The following is a 16,799-nucleotide window of genomic DNA, read 5'->3' as shown; positions in this document are numbered from 1 at the left end:
AAACAGATGAACCATACCCAAGAATCACATTTTCATTTTTACTTTTTAAACTTAGTAACTTATCTACAAAAGAAAAATGTACTTTTGGATAATTAGAATTTATCCAATTATGTGGAAAACTGAAATGAAATAGGTAACCAAGTAGCATGCTTCTAAAACTAGAATTACAAACTTCTCTATCAAAAATGCAACAGAGAAACACATTAAAGTATCCACTGTTAGGGGGGAAAAAAAAGCCTCAACGGACAACACCTGCAGCTAATTGAAAATTTCTAAATTGGTGAGAGTATCTAAGACAAGGAACCAAGTACAGCTCATAGAAGAGGGGGAAGGGAAACACGCCCACTTTATGCCTTTGTAAATACTGGTACTTTAAATAACACTTTAAATAACCTTTAAAACAAAAACGGGGGGAAATACAAACTACAGACCATTCTAAGAAACAGAAGTCATTTTAATGTAACGATTTTCCTTACTTGAAAGTAGTTTTGAGAAGAAGTTCTGTAACTATATCATGATTATGCAAGGCAAGGATTATGTAATTTTATCGTTTATTTTAAAATGTTCTCCGAACGTATCAAAAAAAAAAAAAAAAGCCTGAAGCATTGTGATCTCTCCAATAGGCAGAGGAACGCTTCCCTAGCTACAATTAAAATTATTAACATATACCCCCAAAACAAACAAACAAACAAAAAACCCCACGCTGATTGCTAACCACGTGACGAAGGATATGGCAACACCAGGATTGTGAATGGAGGGGAGGGAAGCTAGGTTGGAGGACTAGCGAGATTTCTCTTAACTTTGGGGACTGCAGAATTCGGGTCTCTCGATTCTTTAGGTACCGAATTCTAACCCCCAGGAGTTGTACAGTTAACACCCTCAAGTGCGGTTTTATTAATAGGTCACGGGAAAATGCTCCAGTGACCTCCAGGATAAAGGAGGAAAAAACAGGCGGAGGAAAGAGCAATTTAAAGTGGCGCCATCATGTCACCCCTTTTCCCCTAAGGCAATCAATAAGCAATAGTTAAGTAACGAGTTTCTCTAAAAATCCACATTGGGATTCCAACATTGGAAAACAAAAGGATTTCTAGGTAAAACATGGGAGCAGGATTGTTTACAATATGTAAAACAATTATAAACTATTTGCTGAGACTCAAAAGATCGTCAGGCGGAAAAAAGGCCCCCCTCAAAAACAGTAAGATTCCAACTCACTTAAAAGCAAATAAATGCCTCTTCCTCTTTAGTTACAAAGAAAAAAAAAAAAAGGTCTGCCTGAGAGCAGATCCGAAAACGCAAATGACCTCAATATACAAGCAACAAAAAATGTTAACAATCAGAGTTGCGATACAAACCGTGAGAGACATACAAGACGTGTTCGAGCAAAGAAAGGCCTTTTGCAGTCAAGAGAAGTTCAAGGGAAGAGCAAGAGTTTGTTTTTGGTCTTTTTTTTTTTTTTTTTTTTTTTTTTTTTTACGGAAATAAACCATGTTCTCCAGGCCGCCTTTTTAAATAGAACGCCAAAGGAAAGCCCGGCGAACGAGGCGGCAGCTGGTGGGGAAGGGCCCCCGCACACCCCCGCCCTTGGGGCGACTCCCAGCCAGGACCCGCAGCGGGGAAGCCCGGAGAGGCCATTTAAAGTTCCGGGGATTTTTCTTCCCCTGCCCTGCCTTTCTAGTTACAACTAACAAAGAGAGGGAGAAATGGGAGCCACAGGGAGAGCGAGGAGAAGGAGAAAGGGCAGCGGGAGGAGGAGGAAAGGAGCAGCAGCAGCACCTACCACGTGATGGAGGAGCGTAGCCCGGGCGGATTCGGCCCCACAAAATGGGCGCAGTTTGCAAACAGCCCCCCGGCCTGGGCGCCGAGGACCAGCGGGCGGAGGCGCGCGGCGGCGGCTCCGGCCCGGCCCGCCGCTCTCCTCCCCCCGGCGCCCGGAGCCGCCCTGACTTTCCGGGCGGGGGGGCGAGGCGAAGGGGGAGGGGAAGGCGGCGGCGGGGAGCGGCCGCTTTTTCTTCTCTTTTGAGCCCTTTCTCCGGCCTTCCTCCGTTCCGGCGGGGCCTGGGCACGGCCGGGGACCGCAGCCCCGGCGGGCGGGCGGGGGCAGAGGGTAAAGCCGCCCCCCCCGCCCCGCACAAACAAGCGCCACCGTCTGCAGCCCGCGCCCGCACCCCGGTCGCCACCCCGGGTGCTTCTTCCCGGCCGGGGAGCGCGCTTCAGCCGCCCCCCAAGCCGCCGCGGCGAGACGAGTCGGCTTCGCTACGGCGCTTGGTTCTCCCGCCGGCTCGGCGAGCGGTGGCGGTGGCGGCGGCGGCACTGGGAAAATGGCGGCCGAGCTCCTTTTCCCTCCCCCCCTTTAATCTGAAGCGGAGGGAGAATGGAGCGAGCAAGCGAGCGGGCGAGTGCCGGGGACACGGGGAGGAGGGACAGCAGCGCCTCCGCCGGCTGCGGCTGCGGCGGGCCGCTCCGCCCCGGCGCGCCGCCAGGGGGCGCCCGCCGCGCCGCCCCCGCGGGCTGCCAGGAGGCGCGGCCGCCGCCGCCGCCTCAGTCATGGCTCCTCGCCGCGGCCGCTGCTTCTGCACCTCTGTTTGCGGAAGCCGAAGCCCGCTGCCTGGTACGTGCGGCAGCGGCACGCGGCACTGCGGCAAGCGGTGCGGGCCCTCGCTCCGACCGAGGTGAGGCTAACCTGAGGCGCGGACGCCGTCACGTTCCCTCCGCACTGGGGCTGGCGGTGCAGCGCGCCGGTATGAGGGGAGGGCGGACTGGCGCGGTAGAGCCAGAGGACGTGAGCGAAGAACTGTGTGTACAGTGAACGAAGGAAGCTGTTGCCGCCACACTACCCCAGGGCCAACCGTGCTCTGAGCCGGGCAGGAAGCTCCCTGACCGGTGACGCGGTCTCTGCCACCCGCCCTTTGTCCTACACCCTGCTCTGTATACTGCAGCACACGGCTGGCTGCTAGCCCTAGCGCCACGCTCCGCAGCCGCCAAACCAAAAAATAAGCGGACGCCATTGCGCAGGCGCGAGCTAGGGCCGACTCCGGGCTAGCCCGGGCAGGGGCAGCTGGGAGCCAAAGGGGAAGTGATGGCCCACCAGCGCCGGGCCAGCTGGGAACTGTAGTTTTCGTTAAGAACCCCACGTTTTGTTTTAGGTTTCGTGGTTTGCCAGATCCGCCAAAATAGGCAAAAAGGCATTCATCACACAATGATATTTACGTTTCCTGCTACCACTGAATTAAAAGTTCATTGCCCCGCTAAAACTTTAGCAATGAACAACAAAAACAAACTTGTCATGTAGGAACCAGCGTTGGCTTAAAAGTGGTGGCATCTTATTCCTCATGACAACTAGTTTGTCGGCACAATATTTATTTCTTCCAAATAAGGTCTTAATAAGAATTTTTTTTCCCCTGGATTTAAGGAGCTCAATATAATGCAAAGTGCCACATACACAAAGTAAAAAAAATACCACACTTTAAAGCTAAAGATGCCAAATGATCACTAGGACTAAAAAATCAAATAGCAAAATTGGTTGCAACAACTAAATCACCAAACTCAGCAAATGAGAAGGGTAAAGTCTACCAAAAAGGAAGATGCAAAATGCTCAGTACTTTTTTTGTGTGGTTTACCAAAACCAGTATCCGGTGTTATGTGTCACTGCAGCATCTTAAAAAAAATAAAAAAAATCTGCCTCGTTACAGAACATTTTGTCAGCCCTCAAAGTCAATAACTCACCAGGCCTCTGTGCAACATCTGCATCTATATTTCTCTTGAGTTTCCATCTGTATTTTTTATTAACTACACTCTCAAGCATAATCTTGGTTCTCAACTATCAAAGGCAGGAGGCAGTATAGAGTCCCAAGGTCAAATTACACAGGGATAAGCTGATAGATGTATACATATTTACATACACATCCAGAAAAGATCTGGGCTTTTAAATTTATAATCTGGGTAAGATTTATTTAACTATATACATATATAATATAGATAAATATCCACATAAATGGTAATGCCACAGAAGATGTTTATACATAATTCCAGGACCAACAGATGGCGAACGAGAGCCTCAATCTGAAGATTATGAAATCCAAATTAGAACAATGAAAATACCAAATAAGGCAACACTTTCTGCAATGTATACTTAAATATTAGTGAAAGAAGCTCATAACATAATCTTGTTACTATCCCAACTCTTAAAAACTTAGTCATCTAGCTAGCCTTTTATTTTAATTTCAGCACTAGGCAAGTAGAAGCAGGTGGATCTCTGTGAGTTCAAGGCCAGCCTGGTCTACATTGTGAGTTCTAAGACAGCTCAGGCTGGGTACAGAGATCGTGTCTCAAAAACACACACAAACAAACAAAACAAAACAAAAAACACCACCAACAACCAAAACTTCACTATCTAACTCAAGCAGGTTGATGCATGCCTATAATATATAAGTGGGGTAGGGAGGACAATCTGGTGTTCCAAATCAACCTAAACCAACTGTCAAAACAAAAAAAGGCACCAATTTTATAAACAAGTGCATTCAAGGTGAACAACTATGGACACAAATCTTTAGAGAAATACATTTCTTTTTAAAAATTTCCTCCAGCGACAGCCAGACATGGTGACAACTCCTGAAATTCAATCAATCCTGAGGTCGAGGCAGGAAGATTAGGAGTTCAAGCCTTGGCTATACATCTAGAATTGGAAGTTCAAGACCAGATGGAGTCATAAGAAATCCAGTCTCAAAAACTAACAAGGGCCATGTGACTGCTGGTATACAAGGTACAGAGAAGAGAGGAAGCACTAGGAGCCGAGAATGGGGGTGGGGCGCCAAAATGAAGAAAAAAAAATTCCCCCAGAAAAACAATGCTTGAGAAGGCTGATTAAAAACATAAACATAAGCCCGGGAAGTGGTGGCGCACACCTTTGGCCCCAGCACTCTGTTTCAAAAAAAAGGTATAGCTCTCCCTACCCCTTTCTTTTTGTTTTGCTTTGTTTTTCAAGACAGGGTTTTTCTGTGTAGCCTTGGCTGTCCTGGAACTCCTTCTGTAGACCAGGCTGGCCTTGAACTCAGAGATCCGGCTGCTTCTGCCTCCGAGCTTCCCCTTTATAAACCCCACTTAAAAATTAAGACAACTTTCCTCCTCAGATAGCATTAAAATTCAACCCAAGCCACCACAATGGCACACTGTAATCTCAACTACTCAGGAGTCTAATGCAGGAAAATCCTGAATATGATCCCAGCCTGGGCCAGGAAGGGTGACTCCATTATTGGCAGAATGCTTACTTAGCATGCACAAAATCCCAGCCAATCCCTGTCATTACATGCTCCAGACACGGATGACCCAAACATGTAATTCCAACACTTGAGTGGAGGCAGGAGTTATCTTCTACTACACAGAGAGTTCAAGGCTAGCATGCGATACATAAAACTGTGTCTAAATAAATCAATAATTTTTTCATAAGTCAGTTGCCAACTCTAAAAATACAACAAAACAAAATCTGCTCTGATAGCATAGCAAACCTAGGGATTTTGAAAAATAACACTATTCCCTCCAATGAAAAGGTACATCATTCTTAGAAAGGGTCATTCCATCCCCAAACCCCACCTCTGTTGTCTCTGTGTATGTTTCTGTGTTGGGGAAGCACATGTTACATATGTGAATGCACATGGCCATAAGGAGGCCAGAGGTGTGTAAACTTAAGTCATTGTGCTTGTACATTGTGCTCCTATCCACTGAGCTAACTCCCCAGCCTAACCATTCTTTCTTAAGCCACTGACTCTTGGGTTCTAGGCATACATAAAAACATACATTGATAGAGTAAGAAATGTCTAAAGCAGGGGGATGGAGAGATGGCTCGGTGGTTAAGGGCATTGGCTACTCTTCCAGAGGTCCTGAGTTCAACTCCCAGCACCTACATGGTAGCTCATGGCTCACAGCCATCTATAATAGGATTTGATGTCATGTTCTGTCTGATTCCCTCTTCTGTCCAGCAGGCATACATGGAAATAGAGCACTCATATACTAAATGTGAGAGAGAGAGAGAGAGAGAGAGAGAGAGAGAGAGAGAGAGAGAGAGAGAGAGAAAAGAAAGAAAGGTCTGAAGCTATTTGAATAAAAAGGAAAAAACTACCTAGGTATGATTAAAAAAACTTTAATCCCAGCACTCCAGAGGCAGGTAGATGTTTCTGAGTTCGAGGCCTGCTTGGTCTACATAGCGAGTTTCAGGACAGCCAGAGCTATATAATAGAGAGACCTTGTCTCAAGGAGAGAGAGAGAGAGAGAGAGAGAGAGAGAGAGAGAGAGAGAGAGAGAGAGAGAGAGAGAGAGAGAGAGAACTTGTTTGGATGTTAATTTAAACAAATATTGTAATAAAATCAGAAATACTTCTGCCAAAATAAACACAATTATGTAACAAAACACAAAATTGCCATCTTTGAGACAGGGTATCTCCATGTAGGTCAGGCTAGCCGTGAGCTCATGAACCCCCATGCCCCTGACTCCCAAATGGTAGGATCACAGGCACTACCATGCCTGGCAGAGAAGGTATCTATAGCAACAAGATTCTGGGGGCACTTGGATAGAGGGTAGAGGAACAACTAATTCAAACCATTCCTAGAGAGATACACACTGCAAAACCCACACAAAAATCACATGTTCAGATGATGAAACCTGAAGACATCTAACAAATCATCAAGGGTACAAAATTATCAAAGAGATGTTATGTTACTGAGAACATAACTAGAATTCAGGAAAAACTAAAGTCCCTATCTTATCTCTGTCATTCATTTACTAAGAAATCCAAATAATTTCCTCAACAGTTTTTTCATTTTTGTGTTAAGACTGACAAAAATACAAAATTCAGTATTATTTTCAACCATATTCCAAACTAATTTCTACAATCACATTAAGACACAAATTTAAGAAAATTATTCCAAATGAACTAATTTCAAGCACATAGCAAAACCATATAATAGCTAACTGAATCACTCTTCTATGATCAAAGAAGAGGAAAGCCAGGTATCTGGTGCTGTCTATAACCTCAGCTACTTGAGCTCAAGCATAGCCAGCCTCATGCACACACCCAGACCCTACCTTAAAACGGAGGAAGAAGACGCGCTGCACACATGGCTACAGAGGACTAAGGTTTGATTCCCAGCACCCACATAATGGCTCACAACCGTCCATAGCACTAGCTACAGGATCCAACACCCTCCTCTGACTTCTGCAAAGCAATAGTCATGCATATGCAAGCAAAATACTCAGACACATAAAAGAAATAAATCTAAAATAAGTTTTCAAAAAAGAAATACTTTACTAGGTAGATACCACACACTGTAATCCTAGTATGGGGAAGGTAAGAGAGAAGGATCAAGAGTTCATGGACAGCCTAGGTTATATAATGAGTGACTTCTGGGCCAGCCTAGGCACAAACAAAACTGTGCTAAAAGAAAAGGGGGGGTGGGACTCTCACAATTCCTAGAATATTTATGATAGTACTATCAAAATATAACTTTGTCCAGCTGAGCATAATGGCACACACCTTTAATCTAAGTACTTAGGAAGCAGAAATAGACAGATCTCTGTGAGCTCTAGGCCAGCCTAGAGCAAACTTACATGGCAAGTTCTACACAGTGTGAGACCCTGCTCCAAAAATAATTTTTCTTTCTTTTTTTTTTTTGGTTTTTTGAGACAGGGTTTCTCTGCGTAGTTTTGCGCTTTTCCTGGAGCTCACTTGGTAGCCCAGGCTGGCCTCGAACTCACATCACAGCGATCCGCCTGGCTCTGCCTCCCGAGTGCTGGGATTAAAGGCGTGCGCCACCACTGCCCGGCCTTCTTTTTTTTTTTTTTTTTTTTTTAAATAAAACCTTGAGCCAGGCGTTGGTGGTACACACCTTTAGTCCCAGCACTCGGGAGGCAAAGGCAGGCAGAGACAGGCAGATCTCTGGGAGTTTAAGGCCAGGCTGATCTTTCAAATTGAGTTCCAGGACAGCCAGAGCTGTTAATATAGAGAAAAAAACCAGTCTAAAAAAACCAAAACAAATAAATAAAGCCTTGTCACTAGTATTTAGGCCCACACAATAAATTTTTTATAACGACGATAATACCACTATTCTTAACTAAAACAAAGTTAATGACGATTGAACCCACAGTCTCAAACATGCTAAATACACAATAGCTAATTAACAACTGTGCTATATAATAGCCCTCATTCAACTTTAATTGTCACTGAAAATGGACATACCTTTAAAGCCCTACCATTCACTTTCTTTCATCTATAAGTATTTATTAAGCTACTGGGGGCAGGTGGGGGTATGGTTCGATTAAAAAAAATCAAAGCTAACAATTGACAAAGATCAATTAGTAAGATGTTAGTAGGTTTATGCTTCCAATTCTCTCTTCTGGACCCTTTTTCTGAAGACTGCCTAAATCATCACAAGAAGTCTAAAATTAAGTGTTACTTAAAAGCATAACCAAAATGAGGTAGCAATGCAAGTACCCCAAATAAAAGAGCCAAGTATGCAACAGGGATCTAAAGTGTTAGACTTGTCACCTCTACCCTATGTGTCTCAAAATAAGCAAAATGTCTACAAAGGGAAATTTTGTGAACTAATCTAATAATATTTGATTCTGCCTTTTCCATTCTCAAGTGTTTGCTGTTACCCCGACAAATACAGAGATTTCTCTATTTCTTCCGTCTGTAACAGACTTTTAAACATCAGTTATACCTTTAACTATTTTTATCTTCATTGAGTTATTAGACAATTAGACACATCTCAATTGAAGCCAGTATTACTGATACCAAAACCAGACAAAAACTTCCTGATAAAATTAAACAGATCAATATCCTTTATGATATAGTTATAAAAATCTTCAATAAAGCAAAAATGAATCCAAAAACATACAAAAAGGATGACCTTTGTTAAATGTGGTTTTCTTCCAGTAATTCAAGGTTAGTTTAACAACTGAAAGTCTGTTGTAATACACAATGTTATTAGAGGACAAAAACCACATGACCAGAGCTGGAGAGATGGCTCAGCAGTTAAGAACACCCTTCACAACTCCAGTTCTAGGTGACCTAACACCCTCTTCTGTTCTCCTTGGGCACTGTACACATGTGGATACATAACATACATATGGGCCAAACTTCCACACAAATAAAAATAAATCTTAAATTAAAAAATAAAAATAAAAATACTCATGTGACCATCTACACATACAAAAAAGCACTTGGCAAATTCTAATAAAAAAAATATCTAACAAACTAGAAATTGAAGGAAACTTCCTCAACCTGATTAAATGGTATCTATGAAGAATTCATAGTTAAGATTGATTTTTTTTTTTTTTTTTTTTAAGATTTGCTATGTAGCTTAGGCTGGCCTTGAACTTGTAGCTATCCTCCTACTTCAGACTCTGAGTGCCACGAATATAGATCCACACTGCTGACCTATAATGTATGTGTATATAACATACATATTTTGGAGAGGGGAGGTTGCAGGGGAGGACAGGATATCACTGTGTAACCCTGGTTTGTCTGGAACTTACTACAGAGATTAGGCAGGCCTTGAACTCACAGAAATCCACCTGCCTCTGCTTCCCAAGTACTGGAATTAAAGCTAGGCAAGACCAGATTTAAAATCCTGATAGAGAAAAAACTAAATGCTTCTCTCTAAAATCAAGAATAAAAGAAGTATGTACACTGTCCTCACTTCTAGACAACACTGTACTAAAAGTTCTAGCATGTGTGAATAGTCAAGAAAAAAATAACATCTGATAGAAAAGAAAAACTAAGACTACTTTTATTTGCAGAAAATGTAATCTTGTATGTAGAAAATCTTTGGGCTGGAGAGATGGCTCAGCAGTTGAGAGTACTGACTGCTCTTCCAGAGGACCCAGGTTCAATTTCCAGCACCCACATGGCAGCTCACAACTCTCTGTAACTTCAGTTCTAGGGGATCTGACATCCTCACATAGACATATGCAGGCAAAACACCAATGCACATTAAATAAATAAATGAATGAATGAATGAATAAGTAAGTAAATAAATAATAAAAAAAGAGAAGAAAATACAAAATAGAGCTAGGTGTAGTACATGGCTGTAATCCCAGCACTTAGAGGTGGAAGGAAACCGGGAGCCTTACTACCAAATAGCAAATCTGAGTCCAGCCTGAAATGCATGAGAGACACTCTGTCTGAAGAAAGGAAACATCAGAAAATATAAGGAGAAAATCACCAAGTATTGGCACTAATAAATACAATAAGGCTATGTCAGGTCAGTATACAAATAGTAATTTTTATTCCCCCTGCCCCCCCCCCTTTTTTTTTTTGGTTTTTGGCTTTTTGAGACAGGGTTTCTCTGGGTTAACAGCTCTTGCTATCCTGTAACTTGCTCTGTAGACCAGGCTGGCCTTAAACTCACAGAGATCTGCCTCTGCCTCTCACATGCTGAGATTAAAGGCATGCACCACCACTGCACAGCTAGTAACGGTATTTCTACTGGGCAGGTGGCTTAGTAGTAATTGTATTTCTAATGGAAGGTGGCTCAGTTGTTAAAGTACTTGCTAAGCAAGAATGTACAGAGTTCAGATCCTCAGAACCCTCATGAACATGGACTGGGCATCTCAGCCCGCCTGTACTTTCAATCTCAGAAATAGATTCCCTGGAGCGAACTGGCTAGTGACACTACCGGACCGTGCCTCAGTGAATAAGGTGCAAGAGCAACTGAGGATGATTCTCAGCATGAACCTCATCCTCCATATAAACACACACACACACACACACACACACACCTACACATATATGCCCACATATGTGTAAACACGCATACATATATACATATACCACATAGAGAGTCAAAATATGGGGGCAGGCAGGGGGGTAAAAAATTCAATCACAATAGCACCAAAAAGAACAAAATGGGAGCTGGAGAGATGGCTCAGTAGTTAAGAGAATGTGTTACTTTTGCAGAGGACCTGGATTCAATTCCCAACACCTACATAGCAGCTCACAACCATCTGTAACACCAGTTCCAAAGGATCTGATGTCCTCTTCTGACCTCTGCGGACACCAGGCCCATACATGGTACCTAGACACATATGCAGGCAAAATACACATATACATAAAATACTTTTTTAAACTTAAATTTGTTGCTAGGTGTGGTGGTGCATGCCTTTAATCCCAGCAGAAGCAGGTAGATCTCTGAGTTTGAGGCCAGTCTAGTTTTCAGAGCTAGTTCCAGGACAGCCATGGCTACACAGAGAAACCCTGTCTTGAAAATACCGATAGATAGATAGATAGATAGATAGATAGATAGATAGATAGATAGATAGATAGATAGATAGATTTGTTTTAAAAAGATGAAGCTAAGATGCAGTGGTAGCACACACCTCTAATCCCAGTACTCGGGAGGCAGAGGCAAATGGATCTCTGAGCTCGAGGCCAGCCTGGTCTACAAAGCAAGTTCCAGGCCAGGCTCCAAGCTACACAGAGAAACCCTGTCTTGGAAAAAAACAAAAAAAAAGATCGAGCTAAAATAGTATTTAATTTCTAAACAATTTCACTTTGCATAACAATAAGCCACTTGTGAAATAATAGAAGGCAAAACATATTTCTGCCCTTAATTTCTCCTTGAGAAATTACCGAAATGCACTAATCTGCCTTCATGTCATACTTGCAACTTCACTGATAATAGTGCATATATGGGAAACTTAGGTTTCTTTCAAATTGAAGTTACTCTAAATTACTCTATTGGAGAATGAAGTGAAGAGACCCAGCATGTCACAGTATAATCAGTCATCTACCAGAAAAACAGTAGCTAGATCAGTGAGTTGAAGAGTTTGAGGAACACAAAATCCTATTACTGGAAGAGTTATCTTCAGGGACTTAGGACTGGAATTATTATTTTAAAAGCTTAAGCAAAAACAACAGTATTATACATTTGCCTAAAGAATATTGTAACATAAAGTTAGCAAGGCACCTATAAAAGGGTAATTCAAAGAGAGAAGTATTGAGCATTCTTGTTACCAAAACAATCCAGGGCATAAAGATGCTCAGAATGAGCATCTAGAAGAGGGTGTGCTAGAGAGAGAATATGAAGCCATCTAAATCAACAGGTGCTTTTTCTGCATATAGTCTGACATAATTATGATTAGGAAACGTCACTGGAGTCCTGGAGTCACTGGACTGAGACAATGTCGGGCTACATTTCAAGTTATGCATCTATATTGAAATAGACATGTGATATTTGGGAAATGACTTTATTGCTCTAAATGTCCTTGTGTATAAGATGCAAACTTTCATTGGTTTAAATCAAGGTTCTCCTCTTATTTTAAGTTTTTTTTTTTCATCTTTTTTATGTGCATGAATGTTTTGCTTACACGAATATATGTGTACCACATGCATGCCTGGTGCCTGCTGAGGTCAGAAGAATTGTATCCCCTGGGAATGGAGTTACAAATGGCTATGAGCCACCCTACTGTTGCTAGGAGTCAAACCTGGGTCCTTTACAAGCACAGCAATAGCCCAAAACCAAGGTTTCTTTTATCACTAAAGTTCATGACTTGAAAACATGGAAAGTACATAATGAAGTGAGGTTCAATATTCCACGTTTAATAGCACAAAATTTTGGAGAAACTGTAAATTTTAACTAATATAACCAATATTTTCTCCAAAATTATTAAGGCCCCCTAATACATATATACATACATAATAGAACTTCTGAATTATGATCAGAAGTTCACTTCTATGAGTTGTGCTCAGTAGTTAAAGCATGGAGACTTAAGTCCTAATCCCCAGAGCCCATGGTAAGTCAGGTACAGTAGCCTGCATCCATAGCACCAATGCTCCTACCTTGAGATGGGAGGCAGAGACAGGAGACTGGCAAATATAGAACAATGTGTGTGTGTGTGAGAGAGAGACAGAGACAGACAGACAGACTCTTGTCACAAACAAGGTAGAAAGTGAAGACTGATGTCTAAAGTCCTCTGCCCTCCACATACATAATGGAATGTACACACCCTCATTCACATAATCATACACTCTCCTGTGCGCACACACAGAAAGAAATTGACATATATGACCACTAGTAATATAAAAACAAAATTATCGGGCTGGAGAGATGGCTCAGGAGTTAAGAGCACTGACTGCTCTTCCAGAGGTCCTGAGTTCAAATCCCAGCAACCACATGGTAGCTCACAACCATCTGTAATGAGATATGGTGCCCTCTTCTGGCCTGCAAGGACACATGCAGGCCAAACACTGTATACATAATAAATAAATAAATCTTAAAAAAAAAAAAAAAAAATGCAAAATGCTTCCAAACTGATGTATCAAACGTCAGACAGACATTTAAAGTATCAATTACAAAACTGTTCAGGAAAACATATACTAGCTGGCAGTCATACAGGAGAAATGACCTTCTTTAAGTCCCAGGTGGATAGAACTGGGATCTGTTTGCTTTAGCATCATTTACCCAATCCCCTGTTCAACTCTTTACATATTTATCTACTCAATAAATACTTGCTGGACAAAAATGTCAACATAACTTCCATCTACTCAAGAAATGGCAATCAGAGACATTAGCATGAATACTACATGAGATGGGATTGGAGACATTAGCAAGAAAAAGACACCCTGGCTCAAAAAGGAGAAATCACACACCAGCCTACACAAATTCTTTGAGAAGGAATTATGCAAATACTATTTATGTGTGCTTTTATGGGAAAATTGATAAAGCTCCAAATAAATGGTCTTTTTAAAAGATAAGTGACCAGAGAATGGAGAACATTTGCTATAGATGGGATGGAACTAAACATAAAAATTATGTGCTCCCCAAATGAAAAGAAATAAATGGAAGGCTGATCCTGGGCAATGTTTTAGAAAACCTATATTCAACCTTTAATATATGAAAAATATATAAAGAAATGTCTTGTGTTGCAAATGGAAGTATGATCTTCCCGAATATAAAACCACACTGAGTTAGGAAAATAAAAATCTGAGAGATGGAAAGATTTCTAAATAAGTATATCAAATGCGAAAAAGCTTTCTTTTCAGCTGACTGAATTTTTGAGCAAACATGAATGCTGCCTCAATACTGTAGTTATGTCCAGCTGAAGAGAAACTGCTCCTGCTCCAGGCAGTTCCTGTGTAGACAAAATTACAAAATCCTTAGGGATACACTTGAAACCAAGCTTCCTAATGACCTCACATGCTCTGCTTTCATTGAAGAGCCGACTAAGACAAGACAAACTATTACAGACAGAAAACAGCAAGTATGCCACTGTACCTATAGAATAAAATCTAAGTGTAGTTAAAGAATTCATCTTCTGATCAAAAAGGTATTTTTGATTAATTATAGAACTTTTTGCATTCTATAAAAGATGTTCTATGCAAAAGAGGGAAAGTAAAATTAAAAAAAAGAAAAAAATCCATTCACAACAAATAAAAGGACCACAAACAGAACTTACTTTTCTATTCTACCAAATCACAGTTTAGCTCTATCTAAAACAGTCTCAAGTTTTAATTTTTTTCTGGGAGTGGAGGAGTAGTATTTTAAGACAGAGTCTTGTTCTGTAGTCCAGGTAGCCTTTCAATTCACTATGTAGCCCCAACTGGCCTCAAACTTACAAGTGCTGGTGGTATTTACAAGCATGTGCTACCTACACAACTCAAAAAAGTTTAGTAATAAAAAAATAAAAGCCTCAGACCAGCAAGTGACCTAGCAGGGAAAGGCCTGTTGCCAGGGCTTATGAGGACCTGAGTTCTCCCAGGAATCCACATGGTGGAAGAACTTACTCATACAAGCTGTCCTTTGCTCTCCACACAAGTCGCATGGTATGCTTCTGTGATATCATACATGCACAAGCATTCACAGAAAATAAATATACAAAAAATGCTAATAGAAAAATAAAAGCAGGGTTGAGGATGTAGTTCAGTTGGCAGAGTGCTTTCGTAGCACACAGGAAGCACTGGAATCTACCCCCAGTACCACATAAACCACCCTATATTCCTAAAACTCACAAAGGAGAAGCAAGTGAAGCAAAAGTGAGTTGAAGGCCCCCTGGGCTCGAGTCCCATCTCAAAAATCAAATAAGTAAATAAATACCAAGTGTGCTAGCATATGCCTGTAATCCCAGAATTTAGAAGCCGAAGCAGGGCCTAGACTACATAGCAAGACTCCATCTCAAAATATAATAAAAGAAAAAAGAAAGTAGTTCTAGGTGATTATTATAAATCCAGAAGGGGAAATCAAGCTGTCAAAGACACAGAGAAGGTCAAATGAATGAAGAGGCTGAAGCAGGTTTTCCTGAATACTAAATTTAAAAACCATGCATCTTCAACTGAGAAAACATGAAAAACCAAGCGACAATGTGATTTATTTTTAGAAGATAGAAAAATCCAAGGCTGGAGATATTGCTCAGTGGTTAAGAGCACTGGTTGCTCCTCAGAGGACCTGAGTAAGGTTCAATTCCCAGCACCCACATTGGGGTCTCACTATTGGCTGTAATCCTAGTCCCAGGGGGATCCAACGTCCTCTTCTGGCCTGTATAGGCATGGTGCACAGACATACATGCAGGCAAAATACCCCTACATAAAATACTAAAATTAGGAGGGTGGTGTTCGTGCATGCCTTTAATCCTGGCACTTGCGATATAGAGGCAGGCAGACTCTGAGTTTGAGGCCAGTCTGGTCTACAGAGTGAGTTCCAGGGCAGCCAGGTCTACTCTGAGAAACCTTGTCTCAGAAAAAAAACAAAAAAACGAAAAACAAGAAAAATCCAATATGGTAATTCTAATCAACCAAATCTTAATACAATATATTAACCACTTACAACCAAAAATTAGAATGTGTCTTTCTATAAAACAAACAAACAACAACAAAAAACAAGCCAGGCAGTGGTAGCACATGTCTTTGGGAGGCAAAAGCAGGTGGATCTCTGAGTGCAAGGCAAGCCTGTTATATATAGAGAATTTCAGGATAGCCAGGCTATACAGAAAAACAGTCTCAAAAAAAAAAAAAAAAAAAAAAAAAAAAAAAAAAAACATAAAAGAAATCTATGGGATGGGTTATCACCAAGTGGTATGTGGAGTTAAAAATATATTTCAAGAAGTGCTTACATCTATGGATAAATTCACCCTAGCAACCTACAAGACCGAAGTAATTTCAAGAAGCCCTAAGGTTCTAAGAGTATTTCTTCAACCCAGCATTCCATGGTGCCAATCAAGACAGAGATGGATGAGAGCCTCAATGAACCTCTAGTTAATAAGTGACAGTGAGTTGTCAGCAAATTGGTTCTGCTTTTCCAAAAGCAAGCAAGTTGTTGGCAAAGTTTCTTCCATTCTCTGTATCTATTTTTATATGTGTAACAAATATATATTTTTCTATTTCATACTTAGAATCCTTTATATAGCTTTCCATCCTAACATTCTCAAGATAAAAAAAAAAAAAAAAAACCTCCAAAAAGCAGTCTTGGAGGTGAACACCTGTAACCCCAGCACTCCAGGGATACAAGCAGGATTGTCAAGGCCTGCCTAGTTTAAACAGAGTTCCAGGCAGTACAGGGCTGCATAGCAAGAAGCTGTCTCAAGAAACAAAAACAAGCCGGGTGGTGGTGGCGAAGGCGGCGGCAGCGCACAAAACAAAACCATCTTCAAGAGCTGGAGAGATGGTCCAGCAGTTAGAAGCATTTGTTTTCTTGCAGGGAGCCCAGCACCCACATGGTAGCCCACAACCATCTGTAACTCCAGTTTCTGGAGCTCCAACACCCTCTGCTGACCTCTGAAAGCAACAGGCTCAGTATAGTGGTGCATATACATGCATG

The 16,799-nt window shown here is 41.7% G+C and overlaps 1 protein-coding gene across 9 annotated transcripts in view; it reads right to left on the bottom strand.

Moving 5' to 3' along the window:
* The window catches only part of Kansl1 (KAT8 regulatory NSL complex subunit 1), a 144,453-nt gene that overhangs the window by 117,536 nt on the left and 10,118 nt on the right, over positions 1-16,799 (bottom strand). For 2 of the 9 annotated variants that reach the window (XM_028882680.2, XM_037201430.1), the window contains exon 1: positions 1,778-2,396. The exons of 6 other annotated variants lie outside the window; for them this stretch is intronic. The gene's annotated coding sequence lies outside the window, so the exon portion shown is untranslated. Of the gene's footprint in view, positions 1-1,777; positions 2,397-16,799 lie in introns of those variants that run through there. One more of the 9 variants, XM_028882684.2, reaches the window with a different exon arrangement.

Source organism: Peromyscus leucopus, chromosome 8b (assembly GCF_004664715.2).
Source record: "Peromyscus leucopus breed LL Stock chromosome 8b, UCI_PerLeu_2.1, whole genome shotgun sequence".
In the NCBI taxonomy this organism is placed as follows: domain Eukaryota; kingdom Metazoa; phylum Chordata; class Mammalia; order Rodentia; family Cricetidae; genus Peromyscus; species Peromyscus leucopus.
This window is presented reverse-complemented; position numbering and strand designations above follow the sequence as displayed.